Source organism: Bubalus kerabau, chromosome 2 (genome assembly GCF_029407905.1).
Source record: "Bubalus kerabau isolate K-KA32 ecotype Philippines breed swamp buffalo chromosome 2, PCC_UOA_SB_1v2, whole genome shotgun sequence".
In the NCBI taxonomy this organism is placed as follows: Eukaryota; Metazoa; Chordata; class Mammalia; order Artiodactyla; family Bovidae; genus Bubalus; species Bubalus kerabau.
Genome location: NC_073625.1, coordinates 149,922,629 through 149,932,624, shown reverse-complemented (window position 1 = coordinate 149,932,624; position 9,996 = coordinate 149,922,629). Strand labels below are relative to the sequence as shown.

At 32.9% G+C, this 9,996-nt stretch overlaps 1 long non-coding RNA gene across 2 annotated transcripts in view; it reads right to left on the bottom strand.

Annotated features, from left to right (window-relative positions):
• Positions 1-1,553: 1,553 nt before the first annotated feature.
• The window catches only part of LOC129644942 (uncharacterized), a 60,192-nt gene continuing 51,749 nt past the window's right edge, over positions 1,554-9,996 (bottom strand). The window contains exon 4 of one of the 2 annotated variants that reach the window (XR_008711070.1): positions 1,554-1,947. This is a non-coding gene — a long non-coding RNA (uncharacterized LOC129644942). Of the gene's footprint in view, positions 1,948-7,315; positions 7,538-9,996 lie in introns of those variants that run through there. The other variant, XR_008711071.1, reaches the window with a different exon arrangement.

The window sequence follows — 9,996 nt, the reverse complement described above, 5'->3', positions numbered from 1 at the left end:
CTCTGTTCTCCTAATTTGTTTTGTGTTGGTTTGCCAATAAAATAAAACAAATAGAAAATGAATTTGATTTTCAAATATTTGCTAGTGAGAATTTTGCAAAATTTCTTTTCACTGAAGGCTATCTACCTAAAATAAGAGATGGCTAACTTGCCTGCCTCTTTCTTTTTATTCCCCCACTGTTAATTTTGTTACAATTTCCTTCACCTGTATTTACTGTAGTTATCAGTGCCATAACCAGCAATCTGCTATAAGGTGTCAAAAATAAGGCAATGATGGCTTTAAATTCTTGTATCTAGAGCCTTTTATATTTCATAAAGAAACAAAAATGAATGAACAATTACTGATTTTTAAAATATATACCTGTGTATGTATATGTTGTATATGTAATATCCTAGATGGGTTTAGGCAAGAGAGAATTAACAAAAAATGTGTTCTGAGTTTTGAACATGTTTAATGAAACATACTCTGTGTTTTTGAGAAATGTAACAAACTGATAAACCTCAAGGAGATTGAAAAGCCATATTTTAACTTCAGAGGAATGAGCAAAGATGAAGATATTTACTACAGTTTTAAGAACATCAGCCAGGAAATTTCTCAGCAGGAAAAGCTGGAAGTCAATAAAAGCAAGTTAACTACTGTAATAACTCTCTGTGGCAATCTGGGAAATGCTTGTTTTACCTTTACCTCTAGAAATGAAACTCTTTAACAACAACAAAATTTTTTTATACACACTCACACAGATGGAGATGAAGATAAATTCATCTGGTACATTTGTCCATGTGTAGAAATATTTTCCTTCTACATAGAAATCTAAACCAAAGCATGATTTAAATAGACGTCAAAAGCTGCATAATCCTGTCTTCCTATCATATTTTAATGTTGCAAAAATAGTTAAATGCTAATGTGAGTTTAATGTTTGCTCCCATTTCATTTAAATGAATCAAAAAATGAATCAAAGTGTTTTTTTAAAAGTTATAAATCTCGTTGAGAGAATTCATGCCCATTTACTTCTTACATGTCAGTGTACTGAAAGACATCACACAAGCTTCTCTTAGTTTTTACTTTGTTTAAACGTTTTAAACTATTTATAATTTTGATAAAAGCATTCATGACATAAGCATGATTTGAGAAATTAATGTTTTCATATTTGATCAGTGTTTTACATTCTGATTCATACCTAAAATATGGATCCATATAATATATCCCAAATTATTAATAATATTTTGTTATATTTATTTGAACCAGGATTTGGCTTTTGAGTTAAAATATCAAATTTGGATTAAAGTATTTATTTCTATACAATGCATCTAACATTAAGTACCCTCTTTGTAATAAATGATAGTGAAGATTGAGTTGTTGACAGATTATAGAAGGTGGCAATGTATCTTTTTTTGCATTTTAAACAAAAAGGCAAGTTTAAAACATATTTTCAAACACTTTCACAAATAATTTACACTAATAAATAGTCCTTTCAAAATTTATAGTTCTTAGGAAAGGTAAAAAGGCAAGATTTGAACAGAGAACATTTGTACTAAGGTATACTGACTCTTTTATTCTCTGCCAGTCCTCATTTTATGAAATTGATGAATTGTTTAATGCATTAATTACATGGAAATATGAAGGAAATGACTGAGAATCAAAACACTGCATAATTAAGATAACAGCATGATTAGTAGTAAAGAACATGGATCTGGGATCTGACAGAAATGAATTCAAATTCCACCTCCATGTCTTACAAGCCCTGAGACTGTCGACAGATTGTATACCTGCTAAGTTGTTTCAATCGTATCCGACTCTTTCAGACCCTATGACTAGAGCCTGCCAGGCTCCCATGTCCACTGAATTCTCCAGGCAAGAAGACTGGAGTGTGTAGCCATTCTCTTCTTCAGGAAACAAACCCAGGTCTCCTGCATTGCAGGTGGATGGATTCTTTACCATCTGAGCCACCTGGGAGGCAACAGATAAGTTAATCCTTTATCAAATTATGATATCTCATAAACAAATTAGCAAAAGTAATAGCTAACAGGTTTTTTTATGATAAACCATGATAATTTTATTTGACTCAGTGGTGCATATAAATAACCCACAAAATGTTAATTTTTTATGTAATTTTTCTTAATAGATGATAATTTTTATCATTGTAGTATTTTACTTATGTTTTTAAATTATCTGTATTTGCTTTCTGCAATTTAGAGTTAGATTAAAAAAGTCAAATTATATAGCAAAGAAGCTAAATCAGCATTATGGAATATATTATTTAAGGTTACTTAATATACTTCCTTAGAATAAGAACAACATAAGGCAGATTTTTAAATTAAATATATACCCCAATGTTCATTGCAGCACTGTTTATAATAGCCAGGACATGGAAGCAACCTAGATGCCCATCAGCAGATGAATGGATAAGAAAGCTGTGGTACATATACACAATGGAGTATTACTCAGCCCTTAAAAAGAAAACATTTGAATCAGTTCTAATGAGGTGGATGAAACTGGAACCTATTAAATAGAGTGAAGTAAGTCAGAAAGAAAAACACCAATACAGTATACTAATGCATATATATGGAATTTAGAAAGATGGTAACAATAACCCTGTGTACAGGACAGCAAAAGAGACACTGATGTATAGATCAGTCTTATGGACTCTATGGGAGAGGGAGAGGGTGGGGAGATTTGGGAGAATGGCATTGAAACATGTATAATATCATGTATGAAACGAGTCGCCAGTCCAGGTTCAATGCACTATACTGGATGCTTGGGGCTGGTGCACTGGGACAACCCAGAGGGAGGGTATGGGGAGGGACGAGGGAGGAGGGTTCAGGATGGGAAACACAGGTATACCTGTGGTGGATTCATTTTGATATTTGGCAAAACTAATACAACTATGTAAAGTTTAAAAATAAAATAAAATAAATAAATATATATCTTGACATATATATGAGTCTCAGTGAACTCCAGGAGTTGGTGATGGACAGAGAGGCTTGGCGTGCTGCGGTTCATGGGGTCGCAAAGAGTCGGACACGACTGAGCGACTGATCTGATATATATATGTGTGTGTGTGTGTGTGTGTGTGTGTATGGAAGTTTAGAAGTCTATCAATATCGTCAGTGTGTCAGTTTATGCTATTCATCTATATACAATTGAAGCTGAACCATTCACATATTTCTTCAAACATACATTTATTGTTATTCTTTATCATTATGACCTAGGATTAGCTTCCCAAAATATCAGAACACCAAAATTACATTTATTTTCTCTTTTGATTAAAGTAATCAAACAATAGATTGCTGACCACAGAAAAACCTTTTTAGATAGGAGTTCTATAATAATTGTGAAAATTCAAAATACCATCTGACAATTATGATAGTTTTGAAATATCTAGAAGTAGATAGATCAAAACTGAGTTTGCATTTTGAATCTGTTAGCATCATTGAATTGAAAACAACATAAGAACATCAGAACCAAGGAAAAATAACTGAGGCAAAACTGAAAAAACTGAAAAGAGCAAACGCTTTCTCACTGGTATTTACACATATGTATTGCAGAACAGAATGGAGAAGAACAAAACTAAATGTGGAATTACATTTTTATTTTTTCTTTCATACATAACAATTATAAAAAAAATTTTCTTCTATGCAAGAGTTGTATAAGCAAATGACAATCCAGGAATTGCTATCAGCAAGAAGACAACAGGTGCTGGAAATGGTGAAAAAGAACCCTATACATTGTTAGAGGGAATGTAAATTGGTTCAATCACTAAGGAAAACAATATGGAGGTTCCAAAAAAATTAAATTTGATATACCATATTATCCAACAATTCCACTTCTGAGTGTATATATACCTACCATGAAGAAATGAAAAACAATTTATTTCAATGAGATGTATGTGATCCATGTATATAGCAGCATTATTCACAATTACTGAGTTATGAAAGCATATATGTTTATGTACACACACACACATATATATATATACATACAATCACATATATACCCACATTCTTTGGCTTCTAAAAATACAAATGTTTATATCATTTTGCATATAAACTAGGGGCTATTCAGTTCATATTTCTAAAGATATATATGTTAGCCTTTTATATCTCCCAATGCAGTGGTAATACTCTTTACTGCCGGGGCACGAACCATATTTCTGCAGCCCATTAGTGCTGATGATCAAACTGATGATAATGTTAAGATTGGGAATAAAGAAAATAAAGGATAATGGCTGCACTTAAGGCATATTTATATACCTGTGAGTTTATTTATTGAAGAATATTCTTTGAATGTTTATTCTGTTTCAGTCTGTATTAGGATATTTTGTTTGGATACTTTGATGATGAAAATAGATGAACTCTATTTTTATGAATCTTTCACTAAATATAGCTGAAGTTGATGAAAAATTACAAAAAATAGTAGACAAATAGTAGGATGAAGCAAATCTCTATGCACTTTTCTGATAAATGATTGCATCATCCTGTGCAAATAAATTAGTGAAGTAGTTGGTACAAAAATATTTGGAAGATAATTGAAATGAAGGCTATGAATGATTAAAGAGAATGGCCATTTACAAAGCAGTGAATGTTATTTTTCAGAGCATTATGATTAGCAATATTTAAAGGCATGGAAAGAAAAGATTTATTTATGTGATATCAGAGATCAGTGTGCTCATTTTTCCTTGTAGATCACAACTAATGATGTGTTGGTTAGTAGCTTAGTGTATTAGAAATGTTTACTACATTTTAAAGATTCCCAGATAGCTTCTCTTAATTTTTCAATGCTGCAATTTTGTCTTTTTGACAGTTTCAATTACATTTCCTAGATCTTCCAACAGCTTCTCTTTTGTTGCCTTTGAATAAGCTCTTCAAATTAGGTCTGAACATTGCACTCAATAATTTTACCATCTGCTATCTTAAAAGCAGCATATTTTATTTTTAAGAGATTATCCCTTGAAATAATTTTATTTACATAGAGCTCTTCAAAATTATTCAATGTTGCACACCTCACTTGATATAAATACTTATTTATTATGTATTTTCATTCAATACCCCCTCATATACAACATGCTCAGTATATTCAAAGAGTAAATGTGATCTTTGTCCAATATATTGAATGTATGTAGTATGTCCTAGTTAAGAGGCTAAAGGTATATGATGTTATGAGTGCATGCTTGCTAAGTCATTTCAGTCATGTGTGACTTTTTGTGACCCCATGGACTGTACCCTGTCAGGCTCCTTTGTTCATGGAATAATCCAGGCAAGAATACTAGAGTGGGTTCCCATGTCCTTCTCCAAGGGATCTTCCCAACCCAGGGATTGAACCCCAGTCTCTTATATCTCCTGCATTGGCAGGCAGGTTCTTTGCCACTAGTGCTACCTAGGAAGCCCATGTGATGTTACAGCAAACCAATAAACATCTCAACAGTAAGATGCATAAATAGCTTACAGATGACCCTGTATCTGCAATTCGTGAATGAACAAACGTGTTTTTCTACTTCTATGTCCAATCAATAAAAGGAGGAAAGAAACTTTATTATATTTTGATCTAATATTTATTTTATTAAATCCAACGTATAACAGGTCCCTTTTTTGACCCCTTAATGATTTACAATTTTTAGAATAATATAATAAGCTTCTCTCAATCTAAATTTTGGTCATATTACCTATCAGCTGATGAGTTGATCTGTCCTTGACATGCTTATCCTTAGAGATGTATGCTTGGGGAAGTTTTATTTTCCCCTATTACACTTATTCCTTCTAGGACATACTTCAATATCTTGGACTTGTTCTTTTGAAAAAATGAGCAGATTATTCCTCCTCTCTTAGCTCCTCCTTACATACAAAAGGATTTAACTCCTCATAAGCATATATTCATGTCAGTGATTTCAAATATATGGTCTCTAAGTATTAGCTCCTTCATGTAATTAATATACAGAAGTTTGATTTTTACTCAGAATTACTATATATCCATGAGAGTCTCATGTCTTATATGAATATCTTCCGACATCAAATGAATGAATCCATCATATCCATCATCTTACTTCTGTTTGTCATTGATTTGAAGGAAAATGCTATCTGGGCACCATCTAAAAGCATATATATATATATATATATATATATATATATATATATAAAATTTCACTTTAAATTATCCAACTTTCCACAAAAATTTCTACTTCTAAAACTTCTTCATTAACACCAGGCCTTTAATTGAAATTTTGTTTTTTTTTTTTTCATTTTCACTAATAAATATCTCTGTGTCTAATCACAAGATATATAGCAAACGCAGAAACAAAGGAGGAAACAATGCTGCAATGCATTGTAGGGCAGCTGCTCAGCAACTGAGTTGTTCACATTCTTAGCCAAGAGTTCAGTTTCACACAGAAGCCTCTCCTAAAAAGCTAAAAATAACTACATATCAATGACTTTTGGAGTCCTTTGCAAATATCTTAAGGTAGGAATGCTGGATCTGTATTTGCCAAGTTTCAATAACAATATATATGCCATTGTATAGGATAGTTAATAATATTTCACCTCTTATCCAGTCTTTTTATATTAATTTTATCACAAAAGAATGTTTCCCTCCAGGTGGATCTTTTAGTTTCACAAAGGCAATTACATATATGCTGGATAATGAAAAATTAATGTGGACTTCAAGTCTCCTTCATAATTAGACTGTTCAGTTCAGTTCAGTCTCTCAGTCAGTGTCCAACTCTTTGCGACCCCATGAATTGCAGCATGCCAGGTCTCCCTGTCCATCACCAAATCCCGGAGTTCACTCAAACTCACGTCCATCGAGTCAGTGATGCCATCCAGCCATCTCATCCTCTGTTGTCCCCTTCTCCTCCTGCCCCAAATCCCTCCCAGCATCAGAGTCTTTTCCAATGAGTCAACTCTTCGCAAGAGGTGGCCAAAGTACTGGAGTTTCAGCTTCAGCATCATTCCCTCCAAAGAAATCCCAGGGCTGATCTCCTTCAGAATGGACTGGTTGGATCTGCTTGCAGTCCAAGGGACTCTCAACAGTCTTCTCCAACACCACAGTTCAAAAGCATCAATTCTTTGGCTCTCAGCCTTCTTCACAGTCCAACTCTCACATCCATACATGACCACAGGAAAAACCATAGCCTTGAACTAGACGGACCTTTGTTGGCAAAGTAATGTCTCTGCTTTTGAATATGCTATCTAGGTTGGTCATAACTTTCCTTCCAAGGAGTAAGTGTCTTTTAATTTCATGGCTGCAGTCACCATCTGCAGTGTTTTGGAGCCCCAAAAAATAAAGTCTGACACTGTTTCCACTGTTTCCCCATCTATTTCCCATGAAGTGATGGGACCGGATGCCATGATCTTCATTTTCTGAATGTTGAGCTTTAAGCCAACTTTTTCACTCTCCACTTTCACTTTCATCAAGAGGCTTTTTAGTTCCTCTTCACTTTCTGCCATAAGGGTGGTGTCATTTGCATATCTGAGGTTATTGATATTTCTCCCAGCAATCTTGATTCCAGCTTGTGTTTCTTCCAGTCCAGCGTTTCTCATGATGTACTCTGCATATAAGTTAAATAAGCAGGGTGATAATATGTAGCCTTGATGTACTCCTTTTCCTATTTGGAACCAGTCTGTTGTTCCATGTCCAGTTCTAACTGTTGCTTCCTGACCTAGTACATCTTATAATCAGTAATAATCGTAAACAAATGTTTAGGAAACTTTCTCCTTTTAGCAGTTGTTTGGATAGTCAAGAAACTGTTCTTTTCTTGAATTCAAATACTGCTTGTCTATAAACATATAAAATAGACTGTTCTATTTTTCCCCGAAACATCTAAAGATCTATGTGGCTAATTTAATCTTTCAGCTTTATATTCTCTATCAAACTAATACTAACTTTATATTAACATATCTGTTGTCAAAATCAGTTTCAGTTATTTTCACAATAACATACTCAACATTTCAAAGTTCCACAGCAAAATTTGGTTTTCTATTTTGAAAATTAACACTACTTGTTGAGATCATTGTCATGTTTCTCAAAGAATAAATACACTACTCATAGCAGTATCCATTACCAAATACCAATCCTGTTGTTTGCCAGCTTTCCATTAAAAAATGCTTTATGAAAGAATAAGTACAGTGGACAATTTCCCCAAATAATACTGTGATTAAAATGATCAACTTTTTTTTTTTTTCCTCTCAGCTTCTTTCATGGATAACTTCATCCTTCTGCTTTCCCTCAGAATAAATAAAGAGACCAATGTATAAGTATACAATTTCTGTGGAGGGTGATGACCAATGTCTATGCTGTATGCATCCCAAAATATTCCAAGAATTCATAACAGAAGTTTACAACTTATGACTATACACACATAAAGACACACACACATCTACTATCAATATTCCTAGCCAACTCTTCATGATCTATGCTATTTTGTTTGCCTCTAGGCCAGTATCAACTTTTTAAAGAAAAGACAAATCCTTTATTTAAGCAAAAAATGTAACCTATAGAATCAAGAAATGTCAAGTGGCTCCACATTGGCATTTCTGGTTCGATGGTTGGAGGCAGGGTGATGGAACAGAGACATGTCAATCCTATTCTCCCTTTTTTGTGATGATACAACAGAAATCACAGTGGGAGAAAAAACAAACAAACAAACAGACTCCTAACAATACGACTTGAGCACTTTTGCTCTAGATGCTTACATGCCATAGAAGGGATATTTGAAAACTCATCTAGATGTTAGCTTAAAGTAGGAAGAGTGATGACATTTTCATTGTTCTTGCTGTGGATTCTCCATAAAATGCTCATTTTATCAAGGTGGAGAGGGAAGTATTTCAAATTCAAACATTAACTTAATGACGAGTTTTCTCACATTTTACTAAGTAGTACTTGCAACATAAAAAGAATCAAGTGAATTTTTTATTGTTAAATATTTTAAATGAGGTTTTCAAATAAAAAAGCATCTTGGGCAGGGAAGATCTGGGCACTGGTTTTTGTTATTTCTGTTTTCAAGTTCTGTAAATTATCATAATGTGAAGTCAATTTTAAATCTTACAACCTAGGCTAGGTTAAGGATTAGACTGAAATTTTGAAGTGAAATTAGTTAAGACTCTTTAGTTAGTGTTAGTTGCTCCTCATGAGCTTGCTAGGTTTCCAAACTGTATGTTAGGCACAAATCTGGAGAGTCTATGTAACTAAATCAGATCCTATACACAGAAGTGTTAGTGATGGAAAATAACTGTTTTGGACACCGAGTCAGCATTCTACTTATTGAACTAGAGTCTCTGATTTATTAGATCTTCATTATTTCACTAATCTATTTATAGCTTATAACATTCCAAAAGGAACTTTTTATCACGCAAAGTTACATGTAAATATAACAGTATTTTTAAGGGTCAGTGTGGACTTGCCTGAGTGTAATGATCACATCATTTCCTCTCTTATTAGCACTAAAAATGACAGTCATAGACATTTCATTTTTCATAGATATATAGATATAAAAGGTATACTGTAAATACAGTGCTTTTACAAAATGCTATATTTAAAATAATATTTGCATTTAACTCTATCAGATTACTTCTTGTGGATCACTATATATTTTTATACTATTGCTGTATATTTTTCTACTATCACTGTATATTTTTCACCATATATATGTTTTTCTTGTGGCCACAAAATATATTTAAAGACTGGGAAAATAAGCCCATTTGTTTGTCACAGAAACAAAAAATATTTTGCTATAATTATTGTAAAGTTTATTAATGTATTTCTCACCTGCCTGTGGAATAGAAATATCTATGAAGATTTTAATTTTTTGTAAAAATTAAAATGGTGGGCCAATTTTAGGGATCAGAGTAGAACAATTTTATTCTTTAAAAAAATTAAGGTGACTTTGTTTAGATCCTGTTTAAAACACCTCTATAATTCAAGTTTAAAAAAAATGATTTTGATTAAATTAAGGTCCCACTAATTTCATGAACCATAATAGAACAATACATCAAATGAAGCAAAAGTCAC